A 9,311-nucleotide genomic window follows, 5' to 3' on the forward strand; every position below is an offset into this window, starting at 1 on the left:
TCTGGCTAGATGCTAAAACGTAGATACCGTATAATAATTAGAATAAGAATTATACAAACTTAATTTTTATCGAGATGTGTTAAGCATTCGCAAATGCAAATCATTTCCGCTGGCGGTATTTTCAATATCGCTTTTAATAACATAGCTAACGAACTGGAAAAATGTTGACAAGCGAGTGAGAATCGAGTAGCGAATCGTTTATTTTCAATTGAATACTTTTCAAAACTATGTTTAAAAATTTAAATGGATGATTAAAGTGCTTATGTTAAACAGCCTTCAAGGATAGGCAAACTTCTAACGAGTAGCGAGTAACGAGTAACTCTTTGAAAGCTTTATAAACAGCTCATCAAGCTATTAGTTTAAAATAAACAATCAAGGAAGGACGAGAAATTAAGAAGTGAATGGTAGTTCGAATGTTTTCATTCACAATTGGAACTAACGAATATATTTCATGTGACGAATAACGAGTAGCGTATATGTTAGTACGGCTTCCAATCAAAAACTCGCTAAAATGCAACGAGTAGCGAGTAAATATTAAAATCAGCTGGAATTGGTTTAATTTGATCTGGAGCGGGCGGGCAGCAGGTAACGAGTAACGAGTAACGAACAACGAGTAACTCTTGAATTTGGAAATGAACCTTGGCCGACTTACGCATGATATCCCAATCTTCTATAAAATGATCCCAAATGGACATGCTACCTTTAAACTGTGTCAACGCATCCTCGTAACCACCCTGCGGTTGCGCCTGCGTCGACGAGTGTTTCGCCTTCTTCGCCGCCGGACTCGCTTCAATCAGACCTTGCGAGTGCCGATGATGCGAATGCTGCTGCTGCTGCTGCTGTTGATGATGGTGGTGGTGATTGCTGCTGCTGCTGCTATTATGGCCATTCGCATACAATTCACGATCACGCTGCTCACGCTGCACCTGATGATATTCCAGGGTGCCATTGCCACCGCCATTGCCACCGCCTCCGGGCGAGACAGAGATTCGTGCCGGCGATGCGGCGGAGCTGCTCGTTGTTGTGGCATGATGATAGCTCTGGTGATGCTGATGCGTCTGCCTTGAGCTGCTGCGTTTCATGGAATTGGTGGTGGTGCTGCTGCTGCTGTGATGTTGCTGCTGCTGCTGCTGGCGCTGAAGACTATTGGTTGATGCCTCATGTTGAATCTCATTGGGATCGAAACCGAGACGATCCTTATAATAGGAATGCGATGTCATCTTACGATGTCATGAAGCACTCAAGCACTTTAGGATTACTTTCGCTTTCAGTTGCAGTTGCGATTTATTTTGTTGTTTTGATTATTTTTAGCACGTATTCGTCGTTGGAGTTTTTCTTTATTCGTATTTCTTGTATTTTGTGTATTTGTGGATGGCACTTTGTGATTTTATTTTTATTGCTTTGCTGCTGACTGATTGACAAAACGAATGAGAAATGCTGGACTTTTAAACGCGACTCTTCCACAGAGAAACCAGACAAAAAGGGAAAGGAGCAGAGAGATGTGATGTGTAATGTATCAAATGCAAATTAACCCCATGAGTCAGCGTACTTGAACGTGAAATCATCGAATCGAATTGCAACAAAAAGAAGCAACCAAGCGAGCATAAAAAAAGGCAAAAGCAAATTACAATTAAAACAAATGCAATAAATAGCATTGAGAAAAAGTTGAGGAAGTCGTTGTCTATTTGCAAATCTAAATATCTCTCTCATGTAGCCGGCATTTTGTTCCAATTGGCCAGCAGCCAAATTTTGAGCCACAGGCCACGCCGAGATACTTTTGTATCACTTGTATCTGTATCTCTACATATGAGTATCTTTATCTGTGTATCTGCAAGTGACAAACGACTTGCTGTTTTCTGCATTTGTTGCCCGGCTCTTGAACTGTCTCGACACAAAACTACAGACAATTGACAAAAAAGAAATGAAAAGAATCGCAAAGATTCCAACGCATAGCTGAAGTTCAGATACGCTTTCCTTTTGATAATAGTTTACAAAAACATAAATGAAATATTCATCATTTTATTGTCTTGTCCAAGCATGAGTAAGTATTTATTCTATTTTTATTCAACTATTTATAGTAGATGTTTTAGCTAATTTCCTGACTTGTCTCTCAAATTAACAGATGCTCTATATATTTGCACTTTAAAAAAGGGCAGAGCACCATTGGGCAAATTGAAATTATAAAGATAAATTGAAATAAGACAGCACACAGCTGCAGATACCGAGATACAAATACACCGGGAGACCCAGAGACACTTACAAAGATACAGATACAGATACAGATACAAAGCAAAAGCGGCAAGTAAAAGCGAGCAATGCTCTGAATTGTTTGTCTCCCGTTTGTCTCTTTTTTTTTATTTGTGCCTGTCTGTGTGTTTTGCATTTAAAACTCAACAATGACAATAATAAATTGTACTTTCATTTGCGAAACTCTTCGAGTTTGCCGCTGAGCAAATTTTTTTATTTTTGGGTGCTTATAAATGGCATTTTTTTGTAGCGCCTTTCTGCATTCTCAGCTCAAATGCATGAGGTCAGCTTTCTTTCAACTTCCACAACTTCCATAATAAATGTAAAAATAACTACATAAATAATAGTATAAGCACGCAACAGGCAGCTGGCCAATGAGACTTGCTGTCGCGCTGATTAGATACAAGTCGTCGAGTCGCCTCCGCTGCTCAGATACAGATACAAATACAGATACAGATACAGCAATAGATACTGATACTACAAATTTCTCTCTCTCTCTCTCTCTCTCTTTCTCTAGTTCTCTGGCGCAGTGTCTCAATTTGTTTATAGGTAGCGGCTATTTTGTTATTGTGCATTGTGTTTGCATTGTTTTCACACACACATCACAACAAATATGCAAGTGAAGGGGCGGGCGGTTGCTGATGTTTTTCATTGCCGCTTTTACTCAGTTTTCCTAATACTATTATTATGGTTGTGGTTATTATTATTGTTATGTTTATAAATATGTTGATTGTTTTATTTGATTATTTGATTTGCATATTTCGATGAGTTTTCAATGAGTTTTTCATTTGACAATTTCAATGTTAATTTGTTGTTTGTGTTGTTTCACAGCTTTCTTCACTTTTCCGTTCGGTTTTCACTCATAATTTGTTTGCTTTTGTATTTGTTGTTGCTGCTGCTGCTGCTGCTGCTAGTTTTCTTCATTCACATGCAAAAATTCACACAATAATTCATAAAATGTATTTCTTGTTTACTAATTTTCACATCACTCGCTCGTCGCACTTTTTCAACACTGTGTGGCACAGTTGCTCCTCATAATCTTTCACACTCTCCCCACTGTCCAATTGTCCGTGTGTCTCCCATTTGTACTTGCGTGTATGTGTGTGTGTGTGTGTGTCTAATGCCGAGACCTGACTTTAGAGGTTCACTTCTTTGCTGAGCACAAATTGCCATGAACAGTAACTAAAGCTGACGACTGTTCTTCCCAGTCTTTGTCAACTAATATTTGAGTGAACTGCTCAACTGAGAGCGTGATAGAAAGAGAGAGAGAGCGCAACTCAACTATGCCTGGCATTTGCAAGTGGGTAAGAAGAAATGTGGCAAAGAGAAGATAATGAAGAAAAAAAAAAACCACAGGTAGCACAGAGTTTGAGTCACATTTGGAATTTGCCAGCATATTCGCCTTGCAGCGAAATCAAATGCTACAGCAACAAACAACAACAAGAAAAATGTGCGTGTGCAGTCGCATAAGCCATGAGAACAAAATGGAACAGAAGAGGTAGCGCCCAAAAAATGTATAAAAATAAGAAAAAAAAAATAAAATAAAACCCAAAAAAATAAGAATAAGAAAAGAGCGCGTCAAAACTGGTTATTGAATGAAAAGCCAAGCGGAGACAGAACAACAAAATCAACACACAGACAGACGGACAGACCGACACACACACAAACAACAAAATAAGCAAAGCAAGCAAAGAAGTTTCTTGACTGTCTTTTGGGACTGAGCCATTCTTTTGACTTTGCAAATATTTAAAAAATGCACACACGAAAACATACACACACACACACGCATGCAGATAGGAACAAATACAGCTGCAACAAGTTGTGGGACAGAAACGAGGGGAACACCCTCTGAATCTGCATTAAATATTCAACAGTTATTTTATGGTTTCAGTCACTCTATTAAGTCATTTCTTTAGTCACTATTTTACTGCTTTATTATGTGTTAGATAAAACACGCGTTTTGTTTTGTTTCTTTTTTTGCATAAATTCTATATTATTTTTTATATAAGCTCCGGAATTATTACGCTTTTTGTTTCCTCTGCGATTTTTGCACAACTTTTTTTCACTCGCTTTTAACACACACACACACGACACACAACGAACGCGTTCTCGTCGTTGCTGCCGCTGCAGCTGTTGTTGTTGTTATTGTAGGGCCGAGTTAGAAAAACGGCTGTGCGTTGGCAGCAGAATTTACAAATTGTTGTTGTTGCTGCCTACTGCTGTCTTTGGGCACTTAAAAAACGAAAAACTTTTGCTTGCAGAGGAGAAACGCCAACCGCTCGGTATCGTTGTTCAAATTGGACTGAGAGACCTGACGGAGCGCAAGCAACGATTTCAATGGGTGCCGCCAATAGTCGACCGCCTGCCTGCCTCTCTCACTCTCTTTATCACATACTCTGCATGCGTGTGAGTGCATACGTGAGTTAAGCAGGTGTATCGTACTCTCACTCTCTGCGCTCTTGCTCTCTCGCAATGTGGCGCTGTGTCTGTGTGGGCAGTGATGATCGTTGTGGACTCTTTGAGTGCGTGAGAGTGAGCGCGACTTTTTGCTCACTCACTCGACTCCAACTCACTCAAAGCCAAAAAATGCCACATATTTGGTCAAGATTTTCGCTATGCGCCTTGCCTTTTCTGCGGGTCTTTAATTGCCGACAACTGCGGGCGAGAGGAAGCCGCTTATAGCTGGCTTATACTGTTGCGGCGGCTCTCAGGCATGTGGGCTAGCAAAAAGAAGAAATCAAAATAAAACTACAACTAAAAAAAGAAATAGAAAAAGAAAATAAACCGCTAATGGTCATGGCCGTTAATAAACAAAAAGCCCTAATTTGGGTTTGTAGCTTGGACCAAACTAATAACCGACGAAAGAAATGGTGCGCGAATTGTTGCAGCCCTCGTTTCGAGTTCTTCAAACTCACTTCCTTATTGCAGCAAAAGAAGAAAGCACCAAAAATAGTTTTGGAAAATGTAAACAACTCGTCGAGCATTCGGTGTGGAAGGGGGTGCGATATTTGGAACGCCACTATATTAGCTGCTGACCAAAAACAAATTATAATACGGTTGGCGCTCTTATAAACATAAGTAGCGGCAGCAACAACAACAGCAACGAAGAAAAATGATGTGTAAAAATAGTGTAGGAATCCATAAAAATGTAGAAATGCAAAGATTAACAACAAGTCATCAACAGAGCGCACGAGTGCTGAGCGAGCAAGCTTAAGAGCACCTAACGACACAGAGAGGGAACGCATTGAACACTGTGAGAGAGCGGCAGAGCTACCATACAGAGAGAGAGCAAACAACAACAGCTGAGCGGACTTGGTGAAGTTCATTGCGTGTGCGTAAAGCACTTGACAACGCAAGACAGACACACACACACACAAATTGTCGCATGTGCTGCACTTTGAGTGCAATTATTAAAAATGGAAAGTTGAGTAAATTGCAGAGAGATCGATGTAGTAAGTTGTAGTGGGTGTGAGCATTAATAACAGCTGTGTTCTAATTGACGGAAATACGTGGAAAGTGACGCCGAAAATGAGCTAAATTTGTCACTGGCCAATTGCCGAATTGATGAATGAGTCAGTGGCAAAGAGCCTTGGGAGTCGTGACTAAGCCGACCACTCCAAATACGAGTGTAAATGAGTAGGCTTAAGCTTAACACAGTCTGTCTGAGAGTATTTGTGAGCCTGCCTTTCATTCATTTGCATGTCGTTTCTCGCAGTCGCAGTCGCACTCGAGTGATTCTCGTATCTAGATTATGGAGTGTTCTCTGTCTCTCTCTCTCCCCCGCTCTTTCTTCAACCCACTTGTGCAGCGCCTGCTGCTCTCTTGGGCTCTCAAGTGGCCGGCCTCAATCGATACAAGTGTGATATTCAGATTGCGAGCTTGCACTTGCTTGTGTGTACATATGTGTGTGTGTGTGTGGGTGCGCTTACGCAAATTTCATTTTTAATTAGTTATTACCCAGTTCGCAAATCGTTGAGCTGATTTCCAATTGCCACTATTTAATTGCCAGCTGATTGCTTACGACTTCTCTTGGGCCATATTGCCTTCAGTCACGCCACGGTCGTGTTGTTTGTGGGGGAGGAGCAAGCCAGTTAGGAACTTTTATTCAAAGTTTGCTATTCACAGCAAACTAAATCCATGAACTGCGGATTATAGCGAGCTGAGTGGGGCGAGCTGTGGAAGGTCAGCAGCAAGGATGAACGTCTTGATAAATTATTTAAGCTCTGTTAAGCTCAATAATGTCGAGTACTGATTATTTATGAATAGTATTCGTGAATGCACTCGTGAATACACTTGATAACCATTCATTAATAATGTCATAGCTGTCGCAAATATAGCAGAAATGTGTGAGGACACGTGTGCAAATGAAAACACTCATGAGTAGAATTCAGGAATGCACTCAAAAGTATTTGAATATTATCTGCTCACATAATAAATAAAAAATACTCATGTGTATTCGTCAGTAATACTATGACAAGACAGCTCTTTATCAATTCTCGCTTGTATTCACGTATACACATGAACAACACTCATGAGTATTCGTCAGTGGTATTCAAAACTGCACTCATAAGTATTTGAATATTATCTGCAAACATAAAAGATGCTCAATTATCGAATATGGCTTGTATTCAAATGTGCACTCGAATAGCACTCATGAGTATTAGCATGAATGCACTCATAAGTATTTGAATATTATCTGCAAACATAAGAAATACTCAATTCTATTGCCGTAATTATTTGCAAACATACAAAATACTTAATTATACTTTCCCAATAATATGATGTCATAGAATCATTGAATAACACTCATGAGTATTCTATAAAAACAACTTCGAACATCAAAGTACTCCATTATAACATACCAATATACCAATACTATACCTAACAATTGGTTTTCAATTTTCGCTCGTATTCAGTTTTCATGATAAATGTGCATAAATTCACTTGTGAATACACTCAAGAGTGTTTCGCAGAAAATAAGTCTTGCACAATATTGATTAGCCAACTAGCCAAGCAGCTGCCTAACACACTATATTACAAACTGCCCACGCTGTAGACGCCCAAACCACAAGAATACCGCCTGTCAGTTCCACATCCGCTTCATGACGAACAGCTAGAGACCAGACCAGACCAGGCCAGACCAGACCTGCCTAGAGTTGGCCTAGCCCCAGACCCGCCGATCGCAGACACTAGCCTCAACCCAAACTCAGTCACAATCTCAGAGTCGACACTTTTCCGTAATGATACTTGTACCTCGACTTGAAGATATGCCGGCACCCGAAGGGCGTCAACCGAAAAGTAAATACACACATGACTGTCTGTCTGTCTATCAGTCATTCAGTCAGTGAGTCAATCATTCAAGCAGTCAGTCAGTCAGTCATTTAAGTAGTAACTGACTGCGTCATGTGCTTAAAACTGGAGATGGAGACATTGCTGGACATTTGCTGCGCTAACGAGTATTGTCATTTTATTCATTTTGTTTCGTTTCGTATTCATTTCCCCGACGTCCCGCTTCTAAAGTACATAGTACTATATTACGAAAAGTGACGCAAATATGTACGACGAATAGTATATGAATACAAGCGAGTATGTCAATATGTGGAATTCAAAATTTGGCATTAAACTGAAGTGAGTGTTCGCTTGAGAGTTGAGAGTGGAGTGAAAGACGATATGGGAATTCAGGCAAACAGCAAATACATTTTTGCAAAATGTGTAAACAAAGGTGAACAAAACGAAACAATGGAATTTTCGTGTCTCACTTGGCAATGAGAAGGGTCCCGAAAGCACACACACACACACACACACACATACATCGAGACTACAACTGACCCAGTGAAGAGACCCAGACCCAAGACCCCAAACCCGAGACCTCAGATACGAACAAAGTGCCCCCATCACAGCTGGTCACATACTACACACACACACTCACACAGACAGACCGTCAGATAGTTTGTTGTACGTGTCTACATGCAACACACAATCGCAAGCCAGACTTGAGACTGGTTTCGTGTTGTAGGCGTCTGACGAGACGCCTCCGTCTCAACATTTTTTCAATACCATGGAAAATGTGGGTTGCCCTGGGAGTGTGACAGACGACTCTCCTCTGACAAGGGTTAGACGATGTTGCGTGATTATCAAGAAGCCAGGGAAAGTCAATTATATGGAACAATCATTGAGTCTCTTCCATGGCGATTTAACTCACGTAAACCACATGTAATTCCTAAGTTAGCAAGCTCATGTTTTCCTAGATATAATACCAGTATACCCCCATTTTTGTATTATATAGTTTTGTATTTTCATTATTATAATTACAGTTTAGAATTTAGAATAATGCAATAATATATGCATATATATAATTTCTTTATCATACATGATTCATCTTCACTTTTCTAGTCGTTTTTTCGTTTCATTATAGAAGTTCTTAGTATTGATAATATTAAGAATATTGTATTATTTTAACTGTATTTTTTCATTCTAAATTGTAGAATCATATTTATTTTGATAACATTCATATATATTGACAATATTAATATAACATAAATAATAAGAATTGGAAATAAATTCAACAACATTTATGAGATTTATGTAAATTATTTGAACTCTAAAAATGTGAATATTAGGTTCCTTTAATCATTATTCTATTTAATCTGTATTCATTTTTTAAAAATGATTCCAAAAAGTGTTGAATTTGTCAACATTTTAAATATTGAATGAAGCAATTTTTATTCTTCCAATACTTTTTTGACCAATTGTTGAAAATCTTTATTCGAGCTTTTCTGAGTTCTAGGGTATCTTAAATGCGTGCATTCATCATAATTGCGAACAAGTGACTTGTTTACGTTTATTTGCGTGTAATGTCATTTAAATGATTTGCGCGATTGTTGTTGGCTTTGTCAAAAGGCCAACTTGTTTTGCAAGCCAGTTTTAACAGTGACGTCATGGACAACAACCTCCCACACCACAGCACTTCACACACACACACACTTACACACACGCAACGAGCAGACACAACTGACTGACTGTTAAATGTATAACAGACCATAAATAACCAAAAATAAAATACG

The sequence above is a fragment of the Drosophila nasuta genome, chromosome 3 (genome assembly GCF_023558535.2).
Source record: "Drosophila nasuta strain 15112-1781.00 chromosome 3, ASM2355853v1, whole genome shotgun sequence".
NCBI classification, from domain to species: domain Eukaryota; kingdom Metazoa; phylum Arthropoda; class Insecta; order Diptera; family Drosophilidae; genus Drosophila; species Drosophila nasuta.